A 9,008-nucleotide genomic window follows, 5' to 3' on the forward strand; every position below is an offset into this window, starting at 1 on the left:
GCTCCGCGACCAGGCGACCTTGGAGGGGACGCGACCGACATCCGCGAAATGCTGCTCCACGCTCTCGAGGGCCTTTCATTCCTGACGGACGAGGTGGCAAAGCTACGAGAGGCCAACGACCGCCTGAGCAGGGAGAACGCGCGTGCTTTCGCCCAGCAGTCAGGCATAATTGCTTCTCTGCGGGCGGAGGTTCGCAGCCTTCGAGGGGAGCGGCTCCCGCGGTTACCGCGGGCCGGTCCCTTGCCTCCCGAGCTGCCTGCCCCCCCTTCGACACCTGAGCTCAACGTGACGATGGCGACCCCTTCCACGCAGCGAGTGGACCTTTCATCCTTTGCCACTGTTGTGGCGAAGATAAACGCAGCGTCTACGCTTTCAGCGAACGAGCAGCTGACCCCAGCCCCTTCCGAGGCTTGCCTTTTGTTAAATGATGCATCCGGCAAGCCACCTTCCATCAACTCGGCCCAGTCAAACAAACGCAGAGGGAGTGCAGTGTGTGTGGGTGCTTCAGATGTGTGTAGCATCTCCGTCGTTCGTCCATCTAAGCGTCCGAGACACATCCTCGTGTCTAAACTGTCACCGTGCACCACTTCAGCCCAACTGACAGAGCATCTTTCGACAGTACATGTCATACCTCTGGCTTGTCAGCGGCTGAAGACTAGGTACAGTTTATATTCTTCCTTCTGCGTTACGGTCGATGAGGACTCCTTCGAGCGTTTGAGCGATCCTTTGTTGTGGCCGAAGGGCTGCCGTTTCAAACCTTTCCGCGGAAAGCTGCATGCCGAAATGTTCTGTTCCACTGATGTCCCACACGATGAAAAAAACTAACAATAGGGTGGACATTTACTATCAAAATGCGCGCGGCCTTCGCACTAAAGCGTCCGAATTTTTTGCTAATGTACTCTCCTCAAATTTTCCAATTATTGTAATATCTGAATCCTGGCTCTGTAGCGACATTAGCTCAAATGATTATTTCCCTCCAAATTACCAAGTTTTCCGCAAAGATAGGAATTTTACTGGGGCTAAACAAAATGGAGGGGGCGTATTGGTTGCGGTCGATTGTGGTCTTCAGTGTAAGAGGCGTCAAGACCTTGAGGGCGACAATGAGTGTGTCTGGCTGGACATCCGACTGACTGGGGGCGAGAGGCTCTTAATAGGTGCGTTTTATATTCCCCCCGATGTTCCTATTTCTTCGTTCAATGAGCTACTTATTTCTGTAGAAGAAGTTTGCGCTTCACACCAAAATCACCATTTTATCATTCTGGGGGATTTCAGTGCACCTGGTGTACAATGGGACAGTCTAACTAACCAGCATTACAATTATTACGTACAGCAAAAATCTCGCATTGTTTTAGACTTCCTAGATTTCACATCCATGGCACAACTGAATAACATCAAAAACTGCTCCAAAAATATCTTAGACCTCTGCTTCTCAAACATTCAGAGCGCGCGAGTATCGAAGGTGGATATCTCTCTTGTCAAACCCGACAAGCTTCATCCTCCATTTTCAGTTTCGGCTCCCGTTTCGATTCGGCATTGTGGTACCTCGCTAAAGTATAATGAACTCTCTCCCTTCTGTTATGCACGTGGGGATTGCGTTGGCTTGTATAGCTTTTTTTCTTCGTTTGATTGGTCGGAAATTCAAGAACTCCCTGATTGCAATGCACAGGTCGAACGGTTCACCGAAATTGTCAAAAGCGGTATGGACCAATTTATTCCCAAGTATAAACCAAACCACTCCAAGCAGCCACATTGGTTTTCGAAAGAACTTCGTACGACTCTTAAATTAAAAGACTGCTGCCACAGAAAGTATAAGAAAACCGGGAGTGACGAATGGAAACAGAACCTCTGCTCTTACCGTAAATTATGTAAAAACCTTTATGAGCGGGACCAGCGCTCCTATCTCGATTCTGTAGAGAGTGGTGCGAATTCTCAGCCTGAAACATTTTGGAGATACATCCGGTCCTGTAAGAACAACTCACATGATCTTATCAATCTTGTAGATTCCTCTGGGGAAGAAGTTCATAATGTCGCCAACCACTTTGCTCAGCACTTCAGTGCCACATGCGGCCAGCGTGACGTCTCTGAAATGAACCTATTGTTAAATCGCGTACAAGGCTCTAGCTTAGTGCTTTTGGACGAGCAGTTGGTTTTGGAGAGCCTAAAGTGCATGAAACCGTCATTGTCGTGTGGAGCTGACGGAATACCTCCAGCTATTCTCAAAACATACGGCAGCATTTTTGTACCTGTTTTGACGGTAATATTTAACCAGTGTCTGAAAACAAATGTGTTCCCTCTCACGTGGAAAATTTCTCGAGTGCGTCCTATTTTCAAGTCAGGCTCCAAATCGGATGCAACAAACTACAGAGCAGTTTCTCTCCTTTGTGCTTGTTCCAAGCTGTTTGAGACAGCGCTGCACAAATTACTGTCAAGTTCTGTACAGAATCTTCTTGTAAGTAAACAGCACGGCTTTATATCAGGAAGGTCGACAACGACTAATCTCTCATGCTTCATGGAGCAGGCCTCGGCAGCCGTTTCTGAGAGGGGCCAGCTCGACGTTGTCTACTGTGATCTGAGCAAAGCATTTGACGTTGTCTGCCACACGCTGTTACTTAAAAAGCTTTTACAGGTAGGAATTGATACACCACTCGTGGCATTGTTGGGTAGTTATCTAGATAACCGGTTCAGTTTCGTTAGCGTGAACGGGCAGACGTCTGCTCTGTAATGATCAACAAGCGTGTGCCTGAAGGCTTCGTGTTGGGGCCTCTCTTGTTCTCCATTTTTGTTAATGATGTGTCAGCCGCAATTAAGATGTCTTCTTTCCTTCTTTACGCTGACGACATTAAAATATTCAGACGGATTGAGTCCATTAATGACTGCATTGCCCTGGAGCAAGATATATCCTCATTTTCCAAGTGGTGCTCAGACAATAGATTAAATCTTAACTCTACAAAAACAAAGGTCATTTCTTATAGCAGGAAAACGAACCGCACTTTATTTTGCTACAGTATTAACGGCGGTTACTTGTCTAGAGTTGAAGAGATCAGAGACCTCGGCGTGCTTTTCGACGGTGCCTTAACTTTCTCACCTCATGTCACTCAATTTACTAGGCGGGCGCTACGCTCTCTTGGGGCTGTATGCAGGTTTTCTCGAGAATTCCGGTTTCCTTCTTAATTCCTTAAACTATTCAGAACGCTTTGTATTCCGCAACTAGAATATGCTTCTTTCGTTTGGAATGGAACCTGTAGTTCCAACTGTCAACGTAAAGAGCGTGTACAAACCAAATTTTCATCAATATTTAGGCATCGTTTTCCTTCGGATCCTATCCCTATAACTGTTTCTTCAAGTTCCCGGCGGACCCACTCAGACCTTCTTTTCATGTACAAATTGCTTCATGGTAATATTTTATGCCCGGAACTACTTGAATCAATCCGTTTTCGCGTTCCACAAAAAGCTACAAGGCTCGCCCACCCTTTTAAAGCAGCTGGAGCTCTCAGCACACGTTCTCCTCTTCAAAGGATGCAGCATCTGCATAATGTTCACTCGGAGAAGCTCGATATCTTTCAGCGTCCTCTTCGGGAGTTTTTGGTCGGTTTGTCAGCTCTGACACACTAGGTTCATTCTGGCAGTGCTCTTTTTCTTCACTTATCGTCCTGACGTGTGCATTGACTTCACCGAGCTTGTTCTTGTTCCTGGTTATTCGTGTATTGTGCTGATACTGCGACTGTAATTATCCTAGATTTTTTTCTTTTTCTGCCGTTTTTATCATTAAAAGTTGCCATATTCACTTCATGCGTCCATTTGAAACAGAAAATGTACGCTTCCCGAATCTTGTAAAAACTTTCTTCTTTTCACTCACCCTTCCGTATAGTTACGCTTATTGTAAGATGTTTTCTTGCAATTGACCAGACATTCCAGTTTCTATTGATTGTGTAATGTTGCCTAAAATTACACTATGGTATTTTTATTCTTTGAAGTTGTAGTTTCTTCTTATTTTTTGCTCACTCACTGTTCTTTTGCCAGCTGTTGATGCATTTCATTGCTGTCTTATACCTTTTCTGTGCGCCAGCACGACTTGATTGTGTAAAGTCGGTTGGATTGCACTGTTTTATTTCTAATGTTCTTTGCCGTTTTTGTAGGTCTTTCTTTCTTTTTTTTGCTCACTGAGTGTTTATTAGCAAATTGTTGATGTACTACAGTGCTGCATTTTCCCCTCTGAGTGCTCCAGCACGAAGGCCTCCGCTGTTCCTGGGCACTATAATAAACATTGATTGATTGATTGATTGATTTATTGATTATTATTTCTGAGAGCTTTTCGCTTTTCGAGCCACGTATCACGGATTGATTGCCGGAACACTCCGTCACATAATCGGGAGTAGGAACACTCCGCCACATAATCGGGGTGTGCGACTTAAGCCCTGAGCACCCTCCTCTCCTTCCGTCAACTACCAAACAAGAGGGATGGAAGATGCTACTGTCCAGCCCATCTCTGACTACCCAGCTTCAGCTGGCGGACCGAGCACTGGCGGCGCGGACTGAATATGGGCTACAGTGAAGATGGAACCACTGCCCTGGGCTGCACTCTGCCGTTCAGAAATCTGAATAGAAGTATTTCCTCCTCTTGCTCCTCTTCCTTATTATCCTCCTCCGTCGCTGCCGCCGATCTCGTCGCCTCCATCCGTGACGGCAGGGATGGTGAAGTGAGATCTTCTAACACCGGCTTCGGGCTTCCTTTTTTTATAAAAAAGAGTTTCCAGTCATGTGCTACATCAATACAACTCAACCAACAACCGTTCATGCATCATGCAATAATGTAACCTTACCAAGAATATCTCTTTGAAGTAATGGAGGGTGTAGTTAAGTGCATTTCACTTGTCTCTGGTTTCACTATTTGTAGAGCGACGTGAGTGAATTTAAGTGACGTCGCATGGGTAATCGTTGCGGGTGCCATTTACAGCTCTTCTTTCGAACCACGTTCACAGGGTAGATTGGCGCGATTTTTTTTTGTTTTGACTTCTGTTTTTTTTTTAAGTTCTAAGTTTTTTTTGGCCAACTGGTGTACATGCTGCCGAAGCTAAAGTCGACATATATGTCGCCTGACCTGACCTTTTCCATGACCTGCCACTTCATATTTTCCGTGACCCGTCGCTGCCTCGATTCCCATGTTCGTTCACAAACCGCGGGGCCCAGTTTGCCAGCGCAGTGATGCAATTCTCCACATCCACCACTTCCTGCGGTCCTGCCTTGCCCTGCGTCCGACGAGGGTGGGACATCGTGCGGTGACCGGCTTCCGCCTAGACGACGCATCCGCTTATACCGCATGGATTCAAGAGCCCCATCACCGCTCTCTCCTAGACTTCATCCACGATGCGAACATTGTCATATTCATCTTATCAACCTTCCCTATGAGCTCATACTCCGTCCCCTAAGCTCTACGGAAGAATAAATGCCCTAAAAATTTGCCTGGTGCAGTTGGAAAAGAAGACAAAGAGGAGGGACCTTAGCGGATATACATCGCGAAAACCCTAGATTGCGAACATTACGCCAAGTCATTCTTCACTGCGAAGCTCTTTTTACAAAGTAGCTCTAGTACTTTTTACAGCTATTTTTACAGCGAAGCTCCTGCCCCTGTATGCATGCCCCAAGTCAGTTACCAAGGGGCGGGGCAACCCGACCCGGGATATATCCGGGAACAGAAATCGCAGTAGGGATAGAGGGCGCGGGAAGAAGGTTTCATATATTACGGTACGTTTATAATTCAAGCATAACCTCGGCAGTAGGGGGATTTGGTGTGGGCACCAGCACACCGCACATGAAGGGAGCGGAAGAGTGCAGTCAAACGGGGGAAGAGACAAGTATCCTAATTAACCATCGTAGTGAACTCTCCTATTCCAGCATAAACGAGCAGAAGGGCCGCACGTACGAAATGGATCAAATTGATTGAAGAGCATTGAGGATGATAATGAAGCGAAATGTCTGAAGTAGCAAGATTACAGAGCCCTTCGACCACGCCAGGTAAAAGCAAGCAGTCTCGGGCGATCAAAACGACATTCATGCTTTCGCACTGAGATTCCATAAAAAGTGCTAACACAACCATGAAAAGTATTAACCCAGGACGTCGAAGTTTGGGTGTCCTGGGCCTTTTTCTTGTGAATATCTGCGAGTTTGATGAAACCAAAACTACTACGCGGATACACCACACCCAACAAAAGGTTCTTCCCTTGAATCTTTTTACAGCACCCGAATTTTGCGACAACGCAAAAATAGTGTGAGAAGGCATTGAAGTGAACTAGTTTGCAGCTAAGGGCACTTTCATTTCTTCCAATGCAGAAAAATCAGTTCTCATTCCACTTTGTGCGTGAGATTGACCAATGGAGCCTGGTAACGCACGACACAAAGGTGACCCAGAATTTATTTGAAACGCATGAGCAAAGTTTTTTTTTCTCTTGAGGGTTGACGGAGGCAATCCTTAAGAAGGACACACTCTTCTGTAACACACACGCTACACTGACGATACTCGTCTCGAAAAGTCTCCGTATAGAAACTAGCTCTACACCAAATGCATATCGATGTTATGACGTATATATGCTGGTCCCGGGCTATTAGCATGCACACCGAGGACCGTATTCTCTAAATCGACGGCTGTCATTTTGAAATGACGCGGTATTGGCGTGCGCTTGAGTTTTTTTATTGGTTCCGCAGTTTTGTGGTTGCGAGAGACTGTAGATATCACACTGCGCCTTCCCCGTGTCCTGCGACTGGTGAAGGGCACAAAATGATAGCACAGTACCCGTCCTTCTGCGCCAGAAGAGTGCTACACATCCACCACATTCCCAGAAGCGGGAATCGGAACACCTCACAAAGAACAAGCACATGATGCATTGTATTGTATGGAAAATCGGAGAGCAACCTAAAAGACTTCCTCGACCTGCATTTCGTTCAGTGCGCACAGGGAGCTGTTATTTGTGGTTAGGCCAGCGGGCACGAGAAGAGACAACGTTGATTTTCACCGGACTATTCGACGTCGACCTTCTAAAGCAGGTAAACAGTGGTTACAGGCCTTCATGGCAGATGTTTATGGCGTGATTTGTTAGCTACCGCTCTCTTCTCTCATCCCTTCTTAAATCAAGGACTGGTGGTGCGATTGCCCACGTGTTCGCCGGAGGATTGAGGGTTGAACACATCTCGTACGTCTCGTATTTCTTTACGCAGTCCCAACTGATCGCCGTTCTACGGAACCGACTGCTACGCAAGCACAATCCTCCTTAAAAAAAATGCCACACACACGTTCGTTACAACGCAGGTTTGCCAGGAAGAAAGCTTTGATGTACATACGTGGATTCCCAGCCATGAGTGAAACGCGTACTTTTTTTCATTTAAGAACCATAGAGACATCTTCAGTAACGCTGGTAGTCGCAGACGACTTAGTCGTAGTAATCGCAGACGACGTAGTTGCAGACGATATCAGCGGCAGACCCTAGATCTTCCTTGGTATAAAAAGTTGCCTGCGCCTTCGGCAATGCCTTCAGCTCATGTACAACTGTTTACTTGGGGGCAGATATTGCTGCACAACTTTAAAACTTCTACAACGCGCGTTGTTCACGTTTTGTGTGGAATCAGTGCTGGATGGGAAAGAGTTTGTTCGGCCTTTCGCTTCTTGTCGGTGGAGCCGCCGAAGCACTTGTTTATCTCATTGACGATCTGCTCCCCCAATGTAAAATGATTGGTACCCTTATTGGCCAACTGCGACGAAAAGTAATTGCTTCAAATGCTGCTTCAACGTGTGGTATACACCTCTAAATCTTCCTTTGGCCGAATTTTCAGCTTCATACGGGTGCAACAGTTTTATTAAACCACTTTTATTAAAGAGTTTCCTTGTGTTTTTCCTAGGGTGTAAGGGTGTCAGTTATTGTAAGCCGAGATTCCTCAGAAAAGGACACTGAAGCAAATAGAACGTTCGGGTCAGACGAAAGTTTAAATGCGCCCGAAGCCCCCTTAGCGTTTATATGGCGTCGAAAAAGCTTTAATTACTGCGGACTTTTTTTTTTTATTGCGAGAGATTGCCCCACAGCATAAGAGGAAGTTTTAAAGGTACAAGATTGCCCCACTTTCACGCAAAAATCCAAGAAGAGACCGGTGCTGGAATCTCCATATCCAACGCTTAAGTTGTGGGGGTCTTTCAGGATGGTGCCCTGTGCCTCGGAGGTGTTGAAACCGGGCTTTTATAAGGCCTGAGAGTGTCCACAACAGGTGTAGGGAAAGCATGCTTTGCAATTCGTCCGCCGAGTTACTTAGAAAGGCAACGTCATCAGCAAATCTGAGGTTACTGAGGTGTTCTCTATTAACCCTTACACCCACCTGTTCCCAATCCAACGTTCTGAATACTTCTTGTAAACATGCTGTGTGAATAACATTGGAGAGATTGTGTCTCCTTGTCGGACGCCTTTCCCTATAGGTATTTTACTGCTCTTCTTATGGAGGATGATGGTAGCTGTAGATTCATTGTAGATATCATCTAGTATTCTTACATAATGCTCATCTGCCCCCTGGTTCAGTAACGCCTGAATGACTGCTAGGATTTCGACCGAATCAAATGCTTTCTCATAATTTATGAAGGCTATATATAGGGATTCAGTATACTCAGTGCACTTCTCTATCGCCTGGCTGATCGTGTGAATATGGTCCATTGTTGAATAACCTTTACGGAACCCTGCTTGTTCTTTAGGTTGACTGAAATCTAAGGTTGCAGAAATTCTGTAGCGATTGCCTTGGTATGTACCTTGTAGGCGACTGACAGTAAGCTGATCGGCTTGTAATTTTTCAAGTCTTTCATTTCACCTTTCTTATGGATTAGGATGATGTTCGCGTTCTTCCAAGATTCCGGTACACTTGCGGTCATTAGGCATTGCGTATACAGGCTTTCCCGTTTTTCAAGTACGATTTCTACGCCATCTTTCAAGAGGTCTGCTGATATCTGATCCTCACCAGGTGCCTTGCCCCCTTTCATTTAT

Source organism: Haemaphysalis longicornis, unplaced genomic scaffold, assembly GCF_048455015.1.
Source record: "Haemaphysalis longicornis isolate Haplotype H1 unplaced genomic scaffold, Haemaphysalis longicornis Haplotype H1 scaffold_1, whole genome shotgun sequence".
Classification (NCBI taxonomy): domain Eukaryota; kingdom Metazoa; phylum Arthropoda; class Arachnida; order Ixodida; family Ixodidae; genus Haemaphysalis; species Haemaphysalis longicornis.